At 45.5% G+C, this 26,458-nt stretch overlaps 1 protein-coding gene across 2 annotated transcripts in view; it reads left to right on the top strand.

Moving 5' to 3' along the window:
- Positions 1 to 9,440: 9,440 nt before the first annotated feature.
- LOC1270797 (zwei Ig domain protein zig-8) overlaps positions 9,441 to 26,458 on the top strand; it is a 49,559-nt gene continuing 32,541 nt past the window's right edge. Inside the window, exons 1-2 of one of the 2 annotated variants that reach the window (XM_061656364.1) lie at positions 9,441 to 9,933; positions 23,017 to 24,161. The gene's annotated coding sequence lies outside the window, so the exon portion shown is untranslated. The remainder of the gene's footprint in view (positions 9,934 to 23,016; positions 24,162 to 26,458) is intronic. The other variant, XM_061656365.1, reaches the window with a different exon arrangement.

Here is a 26,458-nt window from a genome sequence, read left to right as displayed (position 1 = left end):
GATTTTGAATGCAATATTCAATATTTTTCCGTTAAAAATCTCTAGGAAAAGCTTAACAAAGATGGAAACAGTTGGAAAGCTTTGTAATAGCAAGAAATTTGCTTCAAGTACTTACTACTCCCTCTGGCTACTTCCGTCGTTGCGTTTGAATAGTCCATGGTGCAAACAACAACAAAAAAACACTTAGATATCATTTAACCCAAACTTGGGGAAAGCTCTCAAAGCACATTAAGCAAGCTGAAATTCATATCCGGTCGAAACAAAATTAAAATCAGACCGCATCAAATTTCCTCCCATTCAGTTTTCCTCTTACAAAAACTACTTTATGCCACTGCAATGCATAATGCACACTGGCATCATATATCGCATTCAGGAATTAATTTTTCCTGCGCATCAAAGTTTTCGTTGGCGAAATGAAGCATTTCGTAACCGTTTGCCAGCACCCGACACGGCTGCCCATGCACCACGAGCCTTACCGCGAGCTGTTTTACATTGTAATAAAGTTGTTCGTTTGAAATACAAAACCCCCATTACAGCAGCAGTAAAAGCCAGCGAGCAATAGTGAGCTTTTCTCGGTGGTATGGAAGACGGAGAGGAAATCAGATCAAGCGAAAAGGGTGCTTGATCGATGGGACTACTTTCGTGATTGAATTTTTAATATCACTTGCCGTGCACACCCACCTCGGTGCACTCCATTTAACCCCGCTGGGGATGAGCGGGCAACTGCACTTCGCTTGTCCGCTTTGCTGCGTAAACAATATTCTCCCTCCTTGCGTACGTTTCGTACGCGCCACTTTACGCAAAGGCGATACAATTACATCAACTTAACAATAAATTAAACGCAGCATCCGATTCTGCTGCCCTTTTTTGCGCTGTACCGTTGAACCGTTCTGTGCCGCGCTTAATTGTGGGATTGTTTTGTTTAATTTCATTTCGAAAGCGAAAGAGGGAGCGCTTTTCTGTTTTGCTACTTTTTCTTTTGCACGAGCGCGCTCGGCTAACCACTTGCAGCAAGCTTGTCATGGATGTGCATTTTCCGGCACCCGTTGCCCGTACGCCCGTACGCCCGGCGCGAAAGTTCGTTGAGTCGCTATTGTTCTCGGTGGGTTTTTTGTTGTTGATTTTTATTTTCGGTGTCATCGTCATGTCCATCCGAGCGAGCGCCCGCTTGGGACTGCATTATAGGGAGACTCCATCGCACACACGTGTGTCCACACCGCGTGGATCAGCGATCGGATAGTGTTCGTTTGCCTTTTTTTGCCATTTTGTCGAGCGTTGGGATGCAGTTGATTCGTTCGTTCGAGGGTTCGCTATTCATTTATTTCTTAAACCACCGCGCGCGCTCGTTAACCGTCACAAATCAAGCAGCACAAAAATGGCGCAGAAAGTCGCAGGACCATACTCTCTGGACACAGGCACGACGCCCGAGGGCGACCGTTCGAACCGGGATGGAATGTAGCTTTTCCTTTTTATTTCTGAAATTTGTTTTCGGTTGTTGGCTGGTTGGAATTTGCCATTTTATCCGTACCCGGTTTCGCTTGTTTGTTTCTGGAACAGTTTTGAATGTTGTGCATTTTTGGAAAACTTTCCCTCGCCAAAAAAGGCGCCTTGTTTTTTCGTAGAAGCAAAAGGCATGCGAAAGAGGAAAACAGCATAAAACATGCGAGTGCTGTGTGTTGAGGGAAGCGTTTTCGGTTCGAATGCACAACCAGCCAGCAAGCGGCACAGAATGAGTGTGAATGGGAGAGAAGAAAACGAAACGATAAAAAAATGCATACAAATAACAGGAAAAATAAAACAAACTTCAACCCGTATATTGCACCCATACATGCCAGCGGAAAATGGGGAAGGAAGAGGAAAAACTTTTTCCCAAACGGAACAATAAGAATAAATTGAGTAGTTTCACCGAAAAGCGAAACGAATTTCCGACGAATACGGTGACTAATGAATAGTTTGTTCATTAAAAGTAATACGAGTTTTTTCTTCTGGCATTGAGTTATCGGTAGGAAAGGGAGTAGTCCTGATAGTGCAGTACAGCCCGTGCATTGCAACCCAAAATGTAGCTCCTACTGCACCATGTAGATTTATACTAGAAGCTACAGGGCAGGGCTGAGCACGTATCGGGAGGGAAAGGAAAAGTTTCCCCAAAATCATCGCTAAGATGTGGGTAAGAGGTAAGAGCGAGAATGGGGGAAAGGGGGAGGGCCACTGGTAACCCCTTTTTTTCGAATGTCACTTGATAAAACTCTCTGCAAAACACCGGTAGGCTCCCTCCGGTGCGACAAGCTCTCACTTCTAATGGTGATGGGCATGGGACCCAGTTACAGCGAAGGAGAAGGAGAAAAAGAGTTTCCCCCCTAAATGGATCCATAGACAGTCCAGCTAAGCGGATCGGCCCAGTAACGAACGAAACGAACATGAAACACACAGTCACATCATGCTGAGCCCAAGAGCTCAAGAGAAGGGTGGAAAGAGACCGTTGCAAGCGGATTGGAGAAAATTTGAGAACAATTTTGTGCCTTCAGGATATGCATTTAGGAGGTACACGGCTGTGCGGATTCATGTTCAAGTGCTGTATGGTGTGGTGGAGTGTGGAAGGTTAGGTGCAGACAGAAGGAGAGAGAGAGAAATACAAGCAAAGCTTTCAGACTTTGTGGACAATCAATTGGTTGGTGTTGCTTACAGAGGCTTGTTTAAAAAAAAAGTGTGGCTCACGCATTGCTGTTGAACGATAAATCGCCAATCATTGTAATTGAATTTGTAGGAATGAACTAGGCACAAGCTCCTGTGGAAAATATATTTTAAAAGAAGCTTAAAAATGATATTCTATCAAAAAATAATTACTCCTTCCGAACAATAATGCGATGAAAAATAAAGAGAAACAGATTATTAACATAATTTTAGACTAAATCGAGCTGTTATATTTTTGTTATAATTAATTAATTAATAAAACAAAATTAATAAATGTACTACTTTTGAACAAAAAAAAAAGCGATGAAACTCTTTTTTATTAAAGCCTAAAGTTGCTAGATTAATTCATGTTTTCAATGTCTTGTTTTCCTAATCAATAAACATTAATTCGCATTATTTAACGTTTGATTTATGTATTCAATTTAGTAATTGCCTAATTCTTATTTTTGCCGCAAAACAGTTTTTGTCTAGTGGTTTTCTGTATATTTGTTTCTTCTTTTTAATCTTACTAAGACAGCCAGGACAGCAACCTTAGAATTTGTACAGATAATTCAAGCCCCCTCGAACAGGTTCTGCTTCTGTAAATGATTTTGACTCTTAGAAGAATACAGGGTTTACCAGCATAATAAACAACTGTCCACTTGTTTATAACAATAGTCGTTTTGAATAGACACCGCTGTCTACCACTTGCTCACACGTCAGATTGTGTAAGCTACTCTGTCCATTTCAATAACACAATTTTCGCCTTCGAGTAGCAACTGTCAGATCCGGCATTGTTTGTTTTGTTTTGACAAATTTTGCAAAAACAAAACATTTTCAAACACGTTTCTTTTATTCAAGAAATATGCAGTATAAACCATACATTTCAATAAATCAAAACATTAATTTTGTTAATTATACAACAACCACAAGAAACCGTGCCGAATCCGACCGTTGTGCAATCGAAGGCGAAAATTGTGTTATTGAATTGGACAGAGTAGCTTACACCATCTGACGTGTGAGCAAGTGGTAGACAGCGGTGTCTATTCAAAACGACTATTGTTATAAACAAGTGGACAGTTGTTTATTGGACTGGTAAACCCTGTAAGTCAAATAGCAGGAGGACTTGTCCCGTGGTGCAGTTGTGAAGTAAAATGACCCATCAACTTACCTGTAATGGACTTACATCTTGTATCGATCGAACGCCGGAGACGCATGTTTAATGGATAAAACCAAATAAGTCACAGATTAGTGTGCCTAAGGTCAGGCTTTGCTGACCGATTACTGTTGTTCAACTGTACTGTTCAAGTTGGTCCTGTTAATGCATAGGAATTTAACCTTGACAGATCTCAAAGGACTTTAACTTTAAAGTTTTTGCTAAAAAGAAGGCCAACTTTACTACTTTCCCGTGTGAAGCCAAAAAACCGTTCAATATTAGTTTTTGAAGCAAATCGCACTCGCAAAACCGAACGTCAAACTTTGTCACACAAAAATTCGCAATAAATCAATGCAAATGAGCTATAAACTGCCGTTGCAAGGGTGAAAAAAATACCAAAAATCCATTCCACCCGAGAAGAAAACCCCCTAAAAAAGGGTATTTCATTTCGCTTATCTTTCAAACGACAACGTTTTTCTCGGACCGTTTGCGGGTGCCGGTCCACACACTATCCCATTCGAAAACTTCCGTGCGACCAGTTTTCATCCGCTTGGAGTGTATGTGTATGTGTGTGTGTGTGTGTGTGTGCTTGTGTCCCACATCCCCCTCCCCCCAACTAACACCTCCCCGAAGTGAGTGAAGAAGCGAGCGGACATTACAGTCCTACGGGCCTCTGATGATTAAGTTGTTTGTACATTATGCTGTGTCGTTCCGTTTACCGGTCCCGGTTCCCAACGAAACGAACGGTCGGATGCTTTCATTGCGCTAGTGGTAGCACCCAACACATCCAACCCTCTCCCCTTACATCCAACCCCCCTCCCCCCACGTGCGGGTGTTCTCGTGACTAGAGGGATGATTTTTTTTTTCTTTTGTGCTGGACTATTTTTTTCTGCTGTCATTTGTCGTTCCAAGTGTATGTGATATTCGTTTTTCGGTTGTTTTCATTGGGTCATTCCCCCATCTGCTCCTTCTGCTTCCCTTTGTGTCCGCAAAGCTTCTGCCGCAAATTTTCCCACGGACATTCACTCACGTTCTGCATTCCTATCCTTCGCTCGCGCGCTCACTCACACGCTCGCTCTTGATTTATAAAACTCTCCACTCACACTCTTTCGCTCACTGTCTCACCACCACGGCCCAGGTTGTACAGTTCCAGCTCATCTCTCGCAAGCGCTTTGTCCTGTGCCAAATAGCGTCCAGCTCCCCTCCCTCAATTTCGATTGCTCTCGTTTCTCGTAGAACAGGGACAGTGCTGGGGAGTCACGAACAAACGAGCACGGCGGTATGTTTCGGGAGTTTTGTTTTGCTCGTCACTATCGTTCCCATTTTGCAACGTTCTCCGTGTGGCTTCGTTAGCTCAGATAAAAAGGAAAAAAAGAAAGAAAGAAATTGCACCCAAAAATTGACAGCAGAAAAATTGTCCACTTTTGTGACAGGAAGTAAGCGGGTTCACCATCATCAACACTGAAGCTGACCGAGCTGACGGAGCATAGGATGGGAAAGAGGTCGTTTCTCGTGCCGAGAGTGGAACGTCTTTCCTGCACCGCGCTTCGCGCTCCCGCTATCACGGCTAATGGATCTTGCTCGAGAGCATCGAGGTCCCGCCGTAAAGCGACAAATCTGCTCCGTTAAGGAGTGGACCGTATTTGGCCCGTAAAGCTGGACCGTAGCGACGGCGAACGGTTCCGACGAACCGGGTGCAAAAGATGTACGACCGATGATGCCCGGGAAGTGCCAATGCACGAAGACTCCATCCATTACGTAAGAGCATCCGGACCTAACTCTATGTTTCCCCCCTTTGCGTCCTCGCTGATGATGCCGTTACTTGCGCTCGGCTTGACTTATTTAATCGGATATCAGATTCTTATCGTGTTTCGGGTGCCTTGCTTGGTGCGAGTACTGCTACCCAACCTTATGCATGAAACCTTCGACCAGCAGCACGCAAAAACGGCTCCTTTTGCCTTCCCTTGAACCATCTTCCATGGGGAGGGGGGAGGGCTCAAACAAGGGGGTTTTCTTTGCAGGTCCGGGAGGTCTCAGGATGTGGACCGTAATAAATCGCCCGGCCTATTGAAATAAATGCAAACATGTTAAAACGGTGATTTACCGTGGCTAAGGCGCGCTGCTGCTGCTGCTGCGTCGCAGTGGCGAAACTACGGCAACTACCAGCTTCCTGTGGCTAGGTCAGGGACGAGCGCTTTGCACCGAGGTGGCATGGTATGGCAAGAGCCCTTTCCTACACAAAAAGGAAAAGCGAGAGAGAGAGAGCGCGCGAGTGAATGAGTGAGACGGAAAAAACGGAGGATAAAACGCATCGCAAGATGTGGCTCTCGAATTCGGCTCTTTTTCGAGGGGGGTTTGTAACGCTTTTTCCCAGCCCAAACAGGACCAACCCCAACTCACCTTGGTGGGGCGATGTTTTATGTGAAACAATCCAAACAACCCTTAGAAGTGTACGCTCTCTCTCTCGAAGTTTGAGTACCAATCAAAGAGGGAGAGTAGCAGAGAGCTCGAGCGCATGCGTTTGAGGTTGCCTTTTTCGGACAGCTCCACAGTTCGGAGTGCGAATCTCTAAGGAGCCGCTCTTTCGCTCTCTTTTGTTCGCTCTTTCACAGGAGCTTCACTCGTGCCTTAGCTGTACCTTTACTAACAGTGAGCGTGCGCTCTCACCACAACTCACCGCTCACGGCTAACCTTGGTGACCGAGCACACAAACACACACACACACACTCCAATGGCGCTCTCACCGACCGTTCAACGCCTACTGCACGCGCTCACGGGCTCTCCACGGGCGAGCAGCAACAGCAGCAGCAGCAGCAACGCTGTGCCGAGTGCCGTTTTGGGAGCACACAAAAAAGCGAGGCCCCAGCCGAACCCCCAGCGAGCGCCTTAGCGGCAGCGGGGCACCAGGAATTTCTAGGACTCGCGTGTGCGTGTTAGACGAGTGTTGGCAGCCGTACCGTGCGCACAGTGTGGACCGTGAACTTCCGTAGACACCGTTGGCTCCGTTGCCCCGTTTGGCTCAGCCAGCTTTTCCCCCAGTTCCCAGTTCCGGTGTTTGTCGCGTCCGGATTGCTTGACAAAGAAAAACAACCAGACCACCCGTTTTCCGGCTGGTTTCGGCAGTGTTGCGTGGTCGTAGTCTGGTGCGAAATTCTGCAATTGTGCAACCCGCAGCGCCGTTGAGCGGCCATCCAGCCTGGGGGGTGAAGATGATGTGACCGACCCACGAGCGCCTGGAGGGAGGAGAACGCGAGAGCGACTGGGTGGGTGTGTACATGTGTGTGTGTGTGCTTTCTTGTTGTGTTTTTTCTCTGTCTCTGTACCTATTTGCCCTCCAAGGTGCTTGTGCAGCACACGAACACGAACAACAACAGTCAGGCTGGGAGTCGGGTTTGGAGGTTGACTCGGAATCAGCAGGACGCAAAAGTGTGGTGGCTCCGTGTAGGTGGCCTACCGTGGCGTGCGTGCTTGTCGTGCGTGGGTCTTTTTTTTGCTGTGTGTGTATTCTTCTCCATACCCCATTTTCACTGTGACTGTACGGTCGTCGCCGAACGGCCATCAGTCATTTAAGAGGATTATCATCGAAGGCACGGTCAGCAGCAGTAGCAGCAGCACACAAAAGCCGACGTAATCGAGCGAACGATTTACCTCGGCACGTATAATTAAACACGTTACGAGGGCAGGCATTGCGGTTTATCTATGCGTCTGTGTGTGTGTGTGCGTGTTGCAGTGTGTTTGTGTGTGGGTGAAAAACAGTGCAAAAGGGAGGTAAAATATGGATTATCTAAAACACGGTATCCTTCAAGGGCAATGTCTGAGTGTGTGTGCGTGTGGGATTGTGTCATTGTTCACCGGTTGCTGGAAATATTGCCTACCTTTTGGCGCATAGTGTGCTAATGTGTTGTTTACTAAACGCGTTGACAGTGAACAGTGTTGTGTTGAATGTTTAGTAATATTGAATTTCAACTAAAAACAAGACCCAGATTGCAGCTGTTGAAGTAAAATTAATTACAGTACTTTGTATTATGGTTAAATAGGTTAGCAATGTAGGTTACCAAAAACGACCGTGCGTCTCCATCGACTTTTGCCGGGTGAATTTTTATTTTTTGTTGTTGTTGCAATTCGCTTGCCATTTTCCCAAGCGCACGTAAACTGAAACCCACCCGAAAAGAATCGATCGTGTGAACCAGAAGAGAAAGAGAGAGAGAAAAAAATCCCACACAGCAAACAAGTAGAGGAAAAACGGCAAAAAAATCAACTTTTATATTCGTGCCTGCGTGTGTTCATCGTTTTTTTTTGTTGGTTGTGTTTTATACAGTGCGTGCAAAAATAGAAAATCGCCCGAGGGCTTAGCGTGTGCGCAAAGAGCAAACAACTCACTAGTACACACACACACACACATGAACACATGCACAAAACAAAAGAAAACAGTTCACAACAGTTTCTCAGAAGGGGGGAAACAATAAAAGATCCAAAGAAGTGTGTGTGTGCGTGTGTTGGTGCGTGTGTCCGGTTAGCGTGGAATGTGAACGATTTTGGTATGCCTCGCAGGGTAACGCATAAAATGCACGTTCGTATGGTGGGGAAGGGAGGGTTGTTAAACGAATGCAAATAAAATACCAAAATACCCACAGTAACCGCAAAAACGAAAAGAAAAAAGGAGAACCGAAACCACCCGCCGCTTTATCAAAGCCAGCCAGGGGAGGAAGACACAATGAAGCCGCACGCTGGCTGTTTGCTGCTGCCGGCAGTCGCGTTGACGTCGGCTGCTGCGATGTAAGATCTACTCCGCAAGGCGCAAGGAATACGAAATCAATCGGTGCCTGCAAGGGACGGCTGGGACTGGTGTATAGCCGGAGGGGTGGAAGGGAAGCTCAGCAGTTTACGACATTCAAACGAGAACCACCCGAAACGAACGCGAACAATCCCCCTTCAAAAAAAAAAAAAACGAACCAACATCTCCGACAGCTTTCCTTTCGTAGGGGGTCCTTGGTACTCCGCCCCCCCCCCCCCCTCCCTCCGCCCAGTGTGAATGTGCGTTACATAATCTGATCTGATCTTCGCCAAACCAAGAGCATGCCTGGTTGTGTGTGTGAGTGTGAGTGTAAGAGTGAGAGAGAGAGAGAGAGCGAGTGTAAGTGAGCGAAAAGGCAAAACACCACGCGGGATGAATATAGGCGATTAAGCATTACGAGAACCTCCAAAGAGAGAACCATAGAGTGAGACAGAGTGCGAGAGAGAGAGAGTGAGAGTGAAAGGCACTGTTCCGGGGCGGAAAAGTGAGATGCTCGTTGCGTGTGACGGTGTGTGCGGCATCATCCTTCCGCAGGAGCTTTCGCATACTGACACAGGCCCAATCTTTGCGTATGTTGGTCTGCGAAAGCTGAATACTGTATTATGCTCTACCTTCGTTCGTTTTTTTCTTATGCTGTTTTCTTGTTTGCTCCTGAAACACATCTACAGGAATAGAAAAAGAGCTCCATTTGTGCGACAGAGTGAGTGAGATAAAGCACAACGGTTTCGTCCCATCGGTGCTGCTTCGTTTGTGTGAGTGTAGTGCGTTAGTGTGTGTAGTGATGTGAAAGAAAAAAAAAAGCAACGAACCTCGCGGCACAGTGCTTGCAAAATTTAGCAGTGTTAAAAAAAGTTTAGAAAACCTAAAACAAGGATCCACAAAAAAACACACACACACCCGTCCCAGCAGTCCCAACGACCCTTCGTTGTGGCGGTGGAAACGACGGGGCTAATAAAATCGTGTTTTTCATTCTCCCGCCGGTAGAAAACGGTGCGCGCGTGTGTTTGGATAATTTAAGTGCACCGGCCCCGGCCGCAAAACAGTGACAGTGAAAAAGTTCTTGTTGGGCCAGGGCGCGGCAACAAGCGTTCGCTAGCAACATACCGCAACATACAGCATTGCTCCATTCTTCCCATTCTTTGATTGGTGTACGTTGTGCGTCATATTGCAAACTTATATATTAGCACACAGCTCTACCAAGCGGATACATCAACGTATATGCATATTATCCCCCCGGTTTTTGCCAGTTAGTGTTGGCAAAGCAAAAATAGAAACAAACAAGCAACGGCAAATAAAACCCCAAACAAAAAAGGTAATTGAACGAACCATATTGTGAACGTCATTAAATGGATCCGCGTATGTATGAGAGCGTGTGCGTGGATGGATAATGCTTTTATGCTGCTATCCTCTTTATCAATCTTTTTTTCCTCCCTCTCTCCTTACATAATATCCCGTCCTGCTGGGGTTGAGGGCTTGATTGAAGGCACTTTAAAATGGGACACCGTGCGCCCGCCTGAATTGATATGAATTTTTGACAGCCATTTTATCAAAACGAATTCTTGTCCTTTTTTTAATTACGAGTCGCAGCCCAACAAATCGGGCGCCCATTATGGCGCACAAATAAATGGGCCTCGTAAAACAAAATACGCGATTGTTGATTTGTCGGGCGCGGAAAAGGGGCAAAATCCCCGCCGGCAAGCGCAATTTAAGGCTGGCAAGGGTGATTGAAATTTTCACTGTTGCTTTCTTTTTTTTCGGAATGGTAAAATCTTTCTTTTCATCGACGTAATTCATCATTTTATCTGCCCCAAAAACAGCCAAACCCTTTTAAGCTTTTAGAGATACAGGATTTGTGCTTGGTGCGCAAAAGCTTTTGTAAATTCGGAATGGTGAGATTGGGATAAATCTTTGAAGCGGCGAAGGCTGCACCAGTCCTGCCAGACCTCAGCGTGCTAATTAATGGGAGCGCTGAATAATTAATGGAAAGACAATGTCAAATTGGTGTTGGTGGCGATTGAGGGGTTTTGTATTAGCGCGCACCGAGTGAGTAATTTCACTGTAAGTAAAAATGCGACGAGCGACCGAATAAAGAGCAGCAGGCAGGAATTATTAAAATGCGGCCCTCAACCATCCGGATAGGAAGGGACATCTTTCTGTGCCGGAAATAATTAAATCCCTCACCCCCAAAAAAACATTCGCTGCCCGGGCGAGGCGGATGCTGACGTTATCATTTCCTTGCGGGCATGTTTGTTTCCTGTCGGCTTTCGCTCTCTCTCTCTCTCTTTTTAACACACACACACACTGTTTGCCCATTGTTGGATGGCATTTTTATTCGAAGAATTACGAATTTAACCTTCTGGGTAGGGGTTGGATTTCGCTTCCATCTTAATTGATGTTTGGGTGCGGTCGTTCCGGGAACCGGGTAGCCGCCGTCCCATGTACGGTTCGCCAATCGTTTGAATTCGTTTCTGGAAGTATCGGTTTTGCCATTCCGCCGAGAGACGTATTGCCGAGTCTGTCATTTTGTTCACAGCGTATGAGCATATTTGTTTGGCAGCCGGGGAGCCAATTCCGGGAAGCGGTTGTCGGTAGTTGCAATCGATGGAATCATAATTTAGAAGCTGCTCAGACAACCAGACAAGTTTAAGCGATAGATTATGTTCACGATTGGGTGCAACGGGCCGGTATCGGGTTGCTGATTGTTTGTTTGTTAACACCGTATGAAAGCCAAGGGAACCATTTTCTGCGAAGTGGTATTGCAACAGCGTTGCTGGAAATTGTTGTGCAGGAAAAACTGCCTTTCATTTGTATTGTTTCGTATATCGAACGTCTCATGGAAGGTGTTTAATTCACCTAAAGTTAGGGTGAAATCATACAGGGTTTTCGAGGATTATATAGACATGTTCAGCGAGTTGTAGTTTTGTTCAGGCATACACTAGACTCATTCAGCGAGAGATAGAATTGTTCGGAAGTAGGCTTTGACATGTTCAGCGATTCTGTAGTGCTGTCATTTGTTTTGTTTACACCCAGTGCCGCATCGTTTAATTTTTCATTCTTAAATGTCCTAAGAGTAGCAAATAATTATTTCCCAAGCGGTTTAATACATGAATTAGTTGAAACAAACATATTTTTCAAAAACTGTTTGTTTACATTCTGTTGAGCATGATCCAAGCTGCAGTCCAAGTGGTACGAAAGTGACAGCTCTACAGTATAACCGAACATGTCAACACCTACTTCCGAACAATTCTATAGCTCGCTGAAAGAGTTTGTTATATGCCTGTACAAAACTACAACTCGCTGAACATGTCTATGTAATCCTCGAAAACCCTGTAATGCAGGCAAAACCATCGTTTAAAACAGAAGTAATTGAAATTGCATACATCTAGGCGCTTTCTTCGAATAATCAAATTTGTGAACACAATAAACGACAGGTTTGCTGCAATGGTCATCTTGATTAGGATTTTTGAATGGAAATAAATCATTCCTGGCCAACAGCAAGTTGCATTGTTGAACCGTTAAGGATAACTGCAAGGATGAAATACCATGCTTTGAGTAATGTATCACAAAACAATAACAAGTTACATTAAATATAAAATTTATTGATTATTTTTTGTTGTGAGAATATGTTACACTAGAAGGTTTTGCATCATGTTTGTTAATTTTACCATAAATTTTAATATGAATATTTTTAATAATGTTGGGTTTTGTGCAAACATTATGTAGGGATTGTAGGGAATATTACTTAGAAATGATGATTCATTCGTTCGTATTGAATTACTCTCAAAATCATTACCACATCAATTCCAACCAAAGCACCATGTTCATCGATAGTTACAATTAGTTATGAAACGAGCCCAGTATTACATGATAATTGCGCTTTAAATACCATCGTAATCATCACAGCTGAATTGTTCCAATAACAGATTGATACAATTTCAAAGAAAGGTGAGAAGCTATTTGGAGCGGAAAGCTAAAATAGTTACCCAACCCTTCCATTCAAATTACATGATTTGATTTATTTGATCAAAATAATTCTTCGAAGCGATCAAAAGCTTGAATGCGCTACCGCACAAGTTAATCAAACAAACATGCCCAATAATTAAACATCTCCCATTGATGTCACTCAAGTGTGCCTCTGTATGACGTAGTAACAAATGTCAGACGTATCAAAATAATTTGAAGTGCAACAGTAAATACTGCAATCAAATAAAAAAAAACCTTTACTTTAATTCACTTTACTGCACTATAATCCGTTGAGGATAACTTACAACTGCCCATGTTTAGAGGGGATTTTCTCTTTTAAAAGAGCACCACACACACACATCAAACCTTTCCCCTTTCCCGTTGCTAGTTGCACCTGGTTTAAACCAAAGTATGGACAATTTATTGCACCCACCAAAACCACCCAGCTACCGGAGCGGAGGTGCAAAAATAAAACACATAATTCAGCGCCGTGCGCCGTTTGCGGCAGCGCCATTCTGCCTTCTGGTGGAGTTAGGGCGGCGGCGGCGGCCTTTGGCAGGCCACACATCTGTTGCTGTCGAGCGGGCAATAATATGGCGACGAGGGTGTCATGTTTACACCTTCTTTTATGGTTTGACTGCCACCGTAATGCCGCTTTCTAAGGCCCCAACTACCCGAGCCTACCGCGTACAACCGCTACGACCTTTTATGATACCAATCTGACTGCGTTGCTTCTTCTCTCTCGCTCTCTTTTCCTGACGGTAGTGGACGAGTTTATGACTACGGAGTTACTTACAAAGAAAAAGGGAATGAAGAGGGGAGTGTTATGTTTTTTTATTTTCCCCACTGTTCCCGTGTTTTCCCGTGTCCAACACGCGCACTGATAGTTGACACTGGCATTACGCGTGTGCGGGCACTTTAATGTCAATCTCTCGCCCTTGTATTTGCTTCCCTCTCGGTGGGGACGTTTGTGAGACGTGGTTATTTCTAATTATTTCCTCCCTTATTAAGGCTCCCCCCTCCCCTTCCCCATTACACGCACCATAATGAAAGTCATTCACACTTACTGTTAGTGAGTGCGTGAACGTACACCGAACCGTCCCACGTTCATCGTTCAGAGGATTTCCATCGTGTCAGGCTCGTGATTGCTTCGCTCGTTTCGAATCGCAATCGAATTATTCAATTTACTACGATGACGTGAGAGCCTGGATGGGTGGAAGATGGAAAGGAAAGGCATGTACTTCCTTCAAACCGTCATTAGAAGTCAGCTCTGGTTCGCACATCAAAACGCACTGCTTCGTGTGTTTTTTTTTTCTTCTCACCGCTCTCTTCTGTTACGTTTATTTATTTTATGTCACACCCTGTCAGGAAACATGTCTTCAACAAGTTCGGCTCCGTGGTAAACCTCTCAAGGGAGGAAGGAAGGGAGCGGGAGGCTCTGTGGAAAGAGAGTTTTTCCGGGTTTTTCACACAGTGACATACACAGACACACACAGCAGCTTGACAAGCCTTGCGCCTTTGTGAGTGGCACGTCACAACCGTAAATCCCCCTCGGGGGTAATGATTCTCGACCAGGCCGGCGACTTTCTAAGGGATGGGGTGGAGGAGGGAAGGCAGTGGCCAATAAACGGGCCATCGGGCCTCGGTGTGCTAGTCCAGGGCGTGCTGCGTCATGCGACAAGTGCGTGCGAGCTGTTAGGAATTGGCCATTCAAGAGCCCGGGGAACGATGACGAGCAAAACCGGAAGAAGTTTTGCCTTCGTAGATGGAAAAATAATAATCCAAAGCGTGCCTTTTGCCGGGGAGGGAAAGGCGATAACCAGCCATTCAGTGTACAGATGAATGTATTTTTTACACCGCACACACTTCCGCTCTCCACACTTTGGCTTGACTTTCGCAGCTGTCACCTTGCTAGGTGCAACTAACACCAGCCACACGACAACCTCGCGCTACAAGTCGTTCTGCAATTTAACCAGCGCATAAACATTCTTCTTCTTGCGCTCCTCCCAGCTGCAATGTCCACGTTTGGCTACATTCGCTCACGATTTATGTTGCGCGGACACAACGGCAAACACCGAACGAAACGACCATGTCAACGAATCCAAGTGCAGCCGGGCCAGGAATCAAAGGGCCAGACATGGCCGTAGGGTGAACGAAGGAGTGGATAGGGACACAAGATGGATGAAATGCATTTGATTGCGCGAGCGTACAAGGATCGGGCAGGGCAGTAAAGAGGTGCAGCTTCTCCTTCGGACTGTCCCAACTCATCCGGCACAAGTGGCCACTCGAGCAAGGATCCACTCGAGGCGACACGACACAGAAAACTTTACACAATCCATTCGGGTGTCCTCCCTTACCCTCTCTTCTCACATAGAGTTTTATGGAGTACACACCGAGCACGATTATGGAGGGTGCTTGTAGCGGGATTTTGCTCCACATACTTTATTTTCTTCTTGTGTTTTTCCCCGTTCTCCCTTTGCGCTCTCTAAGCTCTCGTTTCCCATTTCATCATTTGTTTGAGTGTAAACCATCTCGCAGGGTCACCCCGGGGCGGGAATTGTTGGAATGTTTTGACGGCACGGCAGGGGGAAGTGAAGGAAGCTCCCCCGAATAGGGAGGGAAATAGAGAAGGACAAAGATTTGTGTTTCGTTTGTGCGCTGGAACACGCGTAAGGATTCGTCGTACGGGCTTTTTTTTGTCGCGCGCGCGCAAGGTGAAATAGTTACCAGCACAACACCTTGAACCGTGACCCTTGACTCAGCTGTATGTGTTGGTTTACTGTGTCTGTCTGTATGTGTGTTCTAACGTTCGTTTGCTGAAAATCTTCTCATAGAGTTATCCTACCATGAGCACAAGGAAATTTGCGTTTCCAATTTATGTCACCCGGTGATTGAAGCCCACTGCGCTCCCTACTGCGCTGCCATCGTTTTGACGCGTATCATACCAACATAAAAAGGTAGTAAAATCGTTTCATAATCTGTGTGAGTGCGTGTTACATTTTTCCACTTGCTTGTCTCATTTTTTCTCTACTCACAATGATGATGCTGACAAGTACGTCATTACATGGTAAAAGCAGTAAAAAAAAGTAACACTCTATACGTTTCGACGAGGCAAACATTGTAGAAAATAATTTGCTGACACATTTAACCTTTCCGGCAGTTCAAAGTATTGAGCACTTCAAACGAAAGCGTTTGAAGAGTTTTATATTGAAAAGTTGTTTTTTTTTGCGGGTGACACGCCACCACATTTGCTGTAGGATTCTGTCCTGTTTGTTTGTGTCATGTTTTGGTCCGAATTCATGGAATGGTATGTGAAACAGCTTCAAATGAAGCTCTAATTTGTGTAAACTGTTTTTTTTATAGCCATGAGATAGGTTCTCAGTACGCTTAACATGCAGGGTCAAAAGTTTAGTTACATTTATGTTTATCTTTTGGGTGGGATTTTCATAAAAAAAGTTTTGTGAATGCGCTTAGGATGGTGCTAGCTAGTGCGGAATATGGGAGTTTTGCTACATTCAAACGAAGCATTCAAACTAATGTTTACAGTTTGATGAATCCGTAATCCCAGGTTCTGCAGAGACTTCTGCTTCAGAGACTGCTAGCGAGAGTAGAAAAAGTCACAGACAGTTGCAGGAAAAGCAACGCAGTAAAGATAGATTTGAATGTATTCAAGCATTAGAGTGATTTTCATTGAAGCTATTCTGATATAACAAGTTAGTGTGAGATAAAACCATATGAAAAGTGCAAATTGAAGCAAACGTGCTGGGCTATTTAAGCATTACCGATTACTCTAAAAAAACTGTCGAAAGCAGCTTTAATAATTTTGTTGCTACGGTTCCAGCTATCTGTTTATTTTGAGGCTCTTTAACACAGGTTTGTTTTATGGCAACTGTCGGCCGCGTATTTGGTTCTTGACAATCAATTAAAAAAATTTGTTTGTCTTTTCTCGATTCTAATTCGCAACTGACTTAATGACGCTTATTCTTGAACAGCTGATCCGTCTTGGCGATGAGTAACCTCACTTAGCGACCTTCATCGAGCTTTCCCCTAACTGGCCCTATTTTTTCAGCTTAGTCAGCTTGTTTCAAATTTGGGATATATGATCGTCCTTATTTAATTTAAACAGCACTTTCTTGGGTGTCTTTTGCAAACCATCAGGGCTGTCCTTGACAGCTCGTTATTTTGTAAATATTATGGCTACTTAACTCTCATGAGGCCGATACTGTGCCAACAACTTTCACACAAAATAGTGGTAGTATAGTAGTAACATTCAACGATACATGAGCTTATGTTCTTGAATACACAACCGATTGGAATTTGCAAATTCTCCAGTATTATTGGCTCTGATTGGTTCCTAACTGAACATTATCAAGAAGCCACTCTGAATCAGGAAATACGTTCTAAAAATACATTCACAGCAGCACCTAAAAAGCCAAATTGGAAATACATTTTGAATGATGATTCTTAGAAGGATAAAAGAGTCATACTTTAAATAGGAAAGATATCCGCATGTGGTTCTTGTGCCACACTTTGCACACTTTGTTGATCACTAATCACACAGGACGACGATTTTCTAAGAACAGAGACATTAACCTTCGGCCTCTACTGTGACGCTTTAGCCGGCGATTGGGTTTTGGCTGGGAGATTCTCCATGGAGGGTGTAATGTTCCACTTATGAAAGAGATATTCCACATTATGTCTAACAAAACACAGTTCGTTTATCTTAAAGAGTAAATAATGTACTAAAATCAAGCTCCAGCACTACACCAGTAAGAAGTAACGTCCGTTTTGAAATTCACCTAATACCCCTACAAAATTTTATCAAACTATACGTGTTCCCTAATTTTAAGCTTAATATTGTCTTCTTTAACCAACTAAGATTGTTTAAAAGTGAAGAAATACAGATCAACTAAAGTCATATCTCTAGACACCCTTTAATAGATAGTTGTAAATAACTATTAATTCCTTCGACCGAAACCATCAACTAACCTGCCATCCTGCATTACAAGCGCCACATAAAGCACGGCGTAAATAACCAATCAAAACATAATATGGTATGCCCCGGTGTTCCACCTCTCGGCAATCGTCCATCAAGCAATCAAACTCAATCACTTGGTAAGCCTACCGAATGCCAGCTGTTTCCCTTTTATCTCTTCCTCCTGTCCTTTCCCGTGTCTCCCGCTCAAACGGTTTGATGTACGGTCTGTAACAAACGGCAATCGATTTGGCGAAGCCGGCATCAAACCACGGAGCTTTCTCGCACTTGGAGCCTTGAAGCACGGCTCTGCTGCTTGGGCTCGATTGATTTTTCTCATTAACGATGGCCAAGAAGTAGAAGCAAAAAGGCTTATTGCCTCTTTGGCGATCCAATTCCACTAAAGCGATACGACACACGTCCATCCCATTCAAATGAGATTACGCTCGTATGCCGGGGTTGGTCAAATTGGCAGCCCAACATTGAAAGCTGACACGCGCGCCCGAGAACATCATCATTCAAATGCAGGCTAGGTCAGCCCTCCCCGGGGCCGGGCAGCAGCAGCAGTCGAACAACTGCACCACGATGCGGCATCTCACTCGGCCGGAGAACAAAACTGTTCCTAATTGAAAATCCTTTTTCCGTACGTGGTAACGCAGTGACGGGCAGAAGGAACTCGGGAAGCCGAGAAGCTTTATTTTTCCCTCCCGAACGTACGAAGTGCCCCGGTAGTTTTGCTGCTGGTGACGGGTCTATTTTGGTTCCACCACTCATCCCGTCGCAAGGTGCTCTCTGTTTTGTTGCTTTTGCCTTACACACACATGTGTGTGTGTGTGTGTGTGTGTGTGTATTTTTCGCCGGATTCGGGGTGCTCCTTTTTCGCCGAATACCTGACAAGCTTAGCTATGAGCTTTGTGCCAGCGCTCTTCCGGTGGCTGCCTCAAGGTAAAGAGATGAAATTGTTTTCGATCTCCTCCAGCCTCCCCAACCCCTCCCAACCGGAACACGCACGCGCCCTGAAGGTGAAAGTTGCGCACAAGCGGTTTGGGCTCCAGGCTTTCGAAACTGCTCGTACCCCGTACAAATATAGCTTTCGGTGAAAATCGCAAACCTCCCGGGTCGCTGTTGTGCAGGTCGCCCGGGCTATCGTGCCTGCCCTGCCGGTGTGTGATGTGAGGTGACAAAATCTAATAATCTAAAGTTGTACACGAAGGCAAACCACTTCCAAACACACACATACACACACACGCGCCACAAGAAAGGATGAAGGCTTGAAAAATCCGTTGACAGCTTATTAAAAATCGATCCATTCCAGGCACGTCTCGGGATTGGCTTTTTAGCAGCAGCACCAGCACCAGCTGAGGTTTGATAGTGTTAAGCCGGATCATGTGAATAGCGACACAAGAACAAGTCCTTGCACAACATCATTCTACAGCACGCCAAACTCCCAAACACTCTCCCCAAACCCACCCCTCGTTCATGACCTCAAACTCAAAAGGGAAATGTCTTGTCATTGTGGCGAACTGTGCAACCGCGTACGCGCGTGTTTTGTCGGTTTTCGAGCCGAGCTGCTGAGCTTGATGGGTACGAGCTGCTGACACATTTGTGAAGGCGTCCGTCCGGATACACACAAACACACACCCACACACACACACATGTTGTGGGAAGGGTATTGTGAGCGATTGAGGTTGACGGACTCCTTACTAAGCGGGCTTAATTACTCGTGTGGCACTAAACTTCCCCCGACCACGACGCTGTGTCAGACGCGCGAGACGGTCGTCCGTTAGCGTCGTCCCCACACAGATGTCGACAACGACGAGCTTTTACTCCCTTTCGGACACACCTAAAGACAGCTTTGGGGTGCATTCGCCTGGCAGCTTGGCACACAGAGATGACACACACTCTCTCCCCCCGCTGGTCCCAGGCACATAATTATAGTTGAAGATATTTATGATCCAACTCCAACTGGACATGAGCGCCCTGTCACACAACACACAACAAGGCTTAACACACACACACAGCTCATCCTATTTCCGCTCCTCCACCGTCTCCTTTTACAATCCACTTTGCTTGGGAAGTCATTTCGGAGAGTTCATGACATGACCATTACATTAACGGGAATTGTGGCCGGAAATGTTTGTTGGCCCGCGCCCGCGTCGGAAGTTCAGCAACGTCCAACGGCATGTTCTGTCGTGAGTTTGATGGTACTTTCGTCGCCACTTTCGGGCACCATTTGTTGGGGGGGGGGGCAGCAAAGCAAGGAGGGGAAGTATTGCGCGAGTGCAAGCGGGAGCCAACAACATTCGCCGCGCGTTTATTGCTGTTTGCCAAACATTGATGTGTTTCGGGAGAGCTTTTTTTATTATTTTTATTGAAAGTGTCATGTTCGGAGGTTACTGCTTTTTTCGGTGTGTTGTGTAGAAAGTTTTGATTCAATTGTAATGTTACTTGGGCGGTTGTTGGTGAAATGGCCACCATGCAAGTTGTGCTGTTGCTGACAGCGTCCTCCTCTTTTTTTAATGGTGTTTGGCGATGAGAGCGTACCATAAACACATCCTGTTAAGCGTGGAGCAAGATGATCAAAAAAGTGAACTACAGGACAAAGAAACAATATCTTTGTCAGCAAAACAAGATTGTTACTGTGTTGAGGGAATGAGTTTGTGCTACAGTGTGCTCGAATTGCAATTAATTGGCGACTTGCTAGATCCTCCAGCGAACGACTCCGAAGCAAATGCACATAATCATAATCGTTTGTTAAATTAATAATGAGTTTCCTGCGCAAAGCCCACGCTTTCCCATTCTCAAATGTTCCCAAGCTCACTGCTTATCTTTGCATGCTGCATGTGATGCCTATTTGCAATGCTCCTGTGCAGTATTTGTCTTTCTTTTCCGGCAAAGAACTTTCCTCTTTTAATCTTTTAAAACACATACGCAGCCAACTCCAAACTCTCAAACCTCACGCTATCTGTCCTATCCCGATAAGCCCGGATCCCGGACAGCAGCTACTGCTCTGCTCCGTCACGACAATCATCCTCATCATCTTCCACGCAACGCTCGACAAGCGCCTTCCTGGCATAACTTTTAATAAGTTTGTCGGCACTGGCAAACGGGAAAGCATACTCGAAAGCATACTGCAGCGTGCCACCAGAGACAAGTGCAGCTTTCGGAGCGTTTGTGGTGCACCGCGTCCTTCTCCCTCCCGAAAACTCTCATCATTACAAGTGCGACCGTCTTGGGACATGCGGGACATGCCCAAGATCTATCCATCTCGGAGCAGAACGGCGGCGTGCCTTTGTGTTGCGGGAAGTATTTATCGTAAACTGAACGTACTCTTTCCGCCTTTGTGTTCGAGTGCTCTAACCCAAACCCACACCCAGCATTGGCATGGGGAAAGTTCTCTTCAGTCGATGCGAATGGGCATTCAAGGGGCTTTCCGGTGCAACATACCGAAGCGGTAGCGCATGCTACCGAAGGCTTGTATTTGCCTTTCCCCTCGGTTGGTTGTTTGTGAGGATGTAAAGATTGCGCTAGAAAGTTGCCTGCACTTCACATGGAGTTGCTAACAAGAGTAAAGTGTATGTGTTTGTGTGTGACTTCATTCTGGAGCATAAAACTACAAATCGCAAAACTTCTGAGCTGAAGCATCCCCCAGGTTTCTTTGCTGTTTCTGGAAAACAACTTGATACTCGTCTGAGTCGATCGTCGCATCACCGAGCATGACTTTTTGCTGCTGATTGGTGTGGTTTTTCTGAGCACATCAAACATTAGCTAGCAACGCCGCAGGGCCATCCCAAAAAACCCTTCCATCCGACTGTTTTTGTTGGCCTCCATCGGGTTACTCTCTAAGTAGTGTCTAAGCTTCAACGAAGGGCCCGAGTGGACACGGGCAAAGACAATAAATATAAATTGAGCGAACTCAATCCGTCCGGCACCGGAGTAGAAGGCTGTTCGTTGCTTGTGTCCAATAAGGAGGAGCGTGGGAGGGAAAAAAAGCTCGAAGCATCAAAGTGGAAAGCAGTTAGTTAACAACATTCCGATTAAACTCGGATTACGCCGAGTACCGTCATTTGTTTTCTACCATCGGGCCGAGAGGCCCCTCTTAAAATAGCTCAAATATCCCACTCCCCGGGCAATTGTCATGATGCCGGGTCGGCAGGAGGGCAGGAAACGCAACGCACCACAGCAGCCGATACCGAGAATCGGATGAAGGGTGACAAAAAATGACAGGGCTTAAGGTGGGTTAATAAATTGCTCCAAAAGGCATCGTTCCGCGTGGTCGGCAAAAGTCGGGCGGGCAAGATAGCGCGCCAGAACTCTTGCCGTAAGAATTGTTTCTCGGAAAAACTTCACCCAAAAACCGGGACCTGTTCCGGCCCATTGAAGGGTTGGTTTTTTTGTTGCTGTCGAGGAATGGCCCGCGTTTGGTTTTTCCTCCGTCATCCGCTGCTTCTGGTTCGTTGGTTGGCAGATGCAAATGGATCCTCAATTCGGACCATTTCATGGCCGTAGGGTTTGGCCCCTGGACGATATCTTGTACCATTATTTTTTTCCCTCTCTCTCTTCTCTCACTGGGATATCGGTTAAGGGTAAAGTATCTTTTTTGGTTCGTGTCTGTTGCGGTCCAAACCCGCACTCAATCTCGCACCTTCGCAAACACACCCGGAGGGCGCTCGTTTACACCCGAGTGTCGCAATTTCCGGGCCCTCGTTTTCGAAATCGATCGTGCCCCAAAACGGCACCAAAAACAAAACTCACAAAGGCAGACACGGTTCGAAGAAGAAGATGACGATGCTGATGGTGCAGGCGTACGGTTTTGACGTATTTGTTCTTCCGGTGCACCGGATACACCGGTTTCAGGTGTGAACCGCTTCTGTGTGAAATTCATTTTTCAATCACCTTTACGCCCTCCCTCGGGGAGGCCGAGCAAGGAGAGCTTTTGCACTGCAAGTGATGGCTTCATTTCCTCGGGTACAAATGGCACACAACTCCCCCCTCTCACCGGTTATCGAAAGGTTAAAGGGTGTGCACCGATGAGATCCAATGTCCGGGCCCGGTACGTGACAGTCGGATGACACTGCTATTTATAGTGTTTGATGCTGCTGTTGATGTTGTTGCTGCTGCCCAGTCAGTTAATATACTATTCTGGTGGATTTTCTAGTGCTTCATACATGCTCATAATGTCGCCGCAGGGGGAGAAGGACATTTTTCTTTTTTTAGGTTCACGGGGAGTTTTCTTTTTTGCTCCCTTTTCTTTCTTCTCTCACCCCGTCCACTTACGGTTCGGTTAGGTGAAGGTCAGTGAGATGGCAAACGATGTAATTCGAGATAAGTTTCATGATTTATTGCGCTTTATTGCTCACACCTTTTGCTGCACGTAAGATTCCAAGCATGATTAAACACAGCTACAGCGTGTCCAACTAATGGTAAACTTTTTTCTTTTGCTTCCTTTCATTTCAGGTTTTCCCTGTTTATAAGTACATATAGCCAGCAGCAGCGTACATATATATACATACATAGTAGCTTCTACTAATCCAAGTACTATAAATATTATTGTATAGAGTTCGTAGTGCAGCAAACGCAACGGTCCTATATCTAGCCAAAAAAGGAATATTCGTTAAAGCGCTTCAAGAAAACACGTTGAGTAGCTTGTTGTCGACTACTTGTTGAAGCTTCGGCCCCCGGGGTGTGAGCAACCAATTTTTTGACTGCTGCTTGTTTGATGTGTGGGCAGCTAGACACACACACACATACACATATTCGAAGAAGCATCTAGATCTTATCCATCCAGCGAGGCAAGGTGAAGCAAAAATCAAAGCACCTACGCAATATTTTGTTAGACTAAACGGACGGATTTGGGTAGATTCGCTCGAACGAGAGAGAGAGAGAGAGAGAGAGAGAGAGAGAAAGACCCTGCAAGACTAATAAGTGTTAATACCCTCGCAGGCACGTGTGTCAGAATAGGGGGACAGCAAACAGGGAAGCGGTGAAAATTAAATCCTTCTTCAATGAAAACGCTTTCCAGTTCAGAATAGCCCTACGAGTGAACGTGTTACGCACAAGAAATTGGTTTCTTGTAAGCTTGTAAAAAAGCAAACCCCACCCAGCATAGAAAACAAAAAACAACGCCCAAGTAAGCTCCGGATCAAGGGACGAGTCCCCCCCACACACACACACACACCCTTCCCCGGGACAGTTCTGAGCCGTCGCGCGTTGCTTGGGCGTGGTTGGTTGGAAAAAGTTTACAAAAATTGTGTGGACGAGATCATCGAATTTTGGGTGTTAGCAAAAAAAAGGAGCCTGCAAACACACTGCAGCATTTGGGTAAGAAGAGGAAGGAAGAAAGGCTGTAAAGTGTTGAAACAGAAAGAGAGGGAGAGAAGTTTAATATAGAAAAGAAAAAACATTAACAACAAGTTCAAACGATGTAAAAAAACTGACTGTTAGTACGAACCGGAACGAAACGCGTACTGAATGTTCCAGTAACTCTGCAGCAGCAAAAACAAGTGAATTTCCAAGAAGCAGAATCACTAAAGCAAAAGGTAGAAAGTGAAGCAACAAGACACACATACACACACAAACACAACCAACAACAACCAAACAAGGTGAGTAAAATATTAAGAGTTCAATTTGGAAATGAGTTTAAGATGAGCAGGTCCCCCCCGCCCTTCCGCCATTATCCTCGGCATCCTGTACTCCTACTGTGTCCGGTAATGTGTGCTTATGCCTGCACTCTTTCCCCATTCTTTTCCTCCTTTTTTGTTCGAGGGGATTTGTTGCTTTTTTTCTCGTGTTGCTGTTTCTTGTTTGAGTAAGAGCGGCGAAGCTTACGAAAGTTTCTAATGAATTTAACATGAAAGGAAATCAAGTCAACTGTCCCGCCCGACAGCAAACTTTTCCTTTATGTTGATGTAGATTTTCCTCCACCCCTTCCTGTTTACTTTTTTGTTTTTATTTTTGTTTGAAATCTCATCTCAACACTCTACGCCTTTTTGTGGGTTGTTTTTTTTTACTTCCTACGCTAAATTCTACGAGAAACATAATTATTTTAGAGTTTAATTTCTGCGCCCAAACGCACGGGGAAAGCTTTTTAGCGCTGTGCTTTTTGCCCCAATCCAAAGGGGGACGCCCGCGCGATGATCGCGACGATTACCTGCGGTTTGTTTTCAATTTATTTCAAATTACAAAACGCGTTTGCGCTGGCGTGCTGGAATGGGACGCAGCTAGGTATTAAGTAGCCAGCCCGCTTAATGCCACATTAAACGGAGCGTTTGGGTACGAGGTTTGTGGGGCGTTGAGAAATGGGAAAATAAAATACTAAACCGAACGAGGTTTGCTTGTTCCACCTGTCTGTACTCTGGTGTGTGGTGGGAGCATTAATCCTACCCCGTCAGCCAGGCGGGACAGTGTGTGTGTGGGCGGTTGGAACAAGCGGCGAATAAAATCAAAATCGCCCACCATCACATTGCTGTCGGGCGAAAGCTTTACTCATGGCGTACGTTTTTTTGTTTTGTTTTTCAAAGTGAAAATTTATTCCAACCAATTTCCACCACCAAATCCGTAGTTAGGGGACAGGTTGGGCGTAGTTTTTGGACATCAATTTTCACCTCCAGCTCCAGGGGGATGCGGGAAACATCTCCCACCAGGGAGACCTTTCGCTTTCCCTCACACCAAACTGCAAACTGCTCATTATGATTCCATCGTTCCCCAAAGACGATAGTATCCATTCTCGTTATCACAGAGGGAGAGAGAGATATACACACACACAAAGGCACAGAGACACAGCATTCTCGAAAAAAGGGTTTTTTTTTATTTCACCCGTCAGTGGCCTAACGTTGGTCGCCGGAATATAAAGTTGACAATTTTACAACGTTTAACCATCCGCGTTTACCGCGCAAACCCTTCCAACCACCTCCCCAAGTCAGCCTGCGCTTACAAAGCGAAACCCTCGCACCTTGGGTCAACACCTTTGGGGACGGAGTGCGCTGCTTTTCTTTCTTCCCTTTGTTTTGCGCACCCAAAGAGCTGCTATGCCTTTAAAAAATGAATATTTATATTCTCGGCACCGTTTAGTCACCGGGCGCAATGGATGAACATGAGCATTTAAACACAACGACACACACACACATACAGACACACACACGAACTAAGTTGGTGGAACAATAAAACAGTCAGGCTTTACTGGTACCAAAAATGCGAAATGCTTGTCCACGCGGTACGGGGGAATCCTCCGTTGAGTTTGAAGTTGGGTTTTGGGTCTGGTTTTTTCTTCCCTTCGCTGAAGCGAAGAGCAAACGCTTGCTTTTTTACATTCATGAAACGGGTCCCCGGTAGCGATGCGGTGAAATGAATGCAGAGCAACCACACAGGAAAAACGGAGAAAGGGCTGCAGGTGGCAGGTGTTGGAAACTTTTGAATAAATATTGCTATTTTTCATTTCCTTTTTTTTTGGGGGGAGCGTTAGTTGTTCACCGCTCGTCGCCTTGAAACGAAACGCCTTTTGAGCTTGAAGTTTGCGCCACAGTCAACCAGTCAGTCAGTCAGTCAGGGCCGACTACTATTTCAAGGAGTATCCTTGGAACTAGCGGTGCTAGCGTATGCATTCCTTTGCTCTGCTGGTTTCCCATTTGTTTTGCTCTTGCTCGTTGCGGGCAACCACACTTTGTACCGGGGTTTATGTGACGAAGAAGCAATTCGATTCACCGAAAACCCTATCCAAGTCATTCGTGATAGTGTGGCGTTGCCGAATGACGTCCCAGAGCAGCTCCAACCGCATGAGCTGCAGAAGAGCTTTTTCCTGGAACAAAAGCATCCAGCGACGGCGCATCCAAACAAGCCATGAGCCATGAGAAAAAAGCTCAATCACACATTCACTACCTCACGTAGCGACGCAACTCACCTT

Source organism: Anopheles gambiae, chromosome 3 (assembly GCF_943734735.2).
Source record: "Anopheles gambiae chromosome 3, idAnoGambNW_F1_1, whole genome shotgun sequence".
In the NCBI taxonomy this organism is placed as follows: domain Eukaryota; kingdom Metazoa; phylum Arthropoda; class Insecta; order Diptera; family Culicidae; genus Anopheles; species Anopheles gambiae.
The sequence above is the reverse complement of the archived record's forward strand: the minus strand, read 5'-3'. Positions and strand labels throughout refer to the sequence as shown.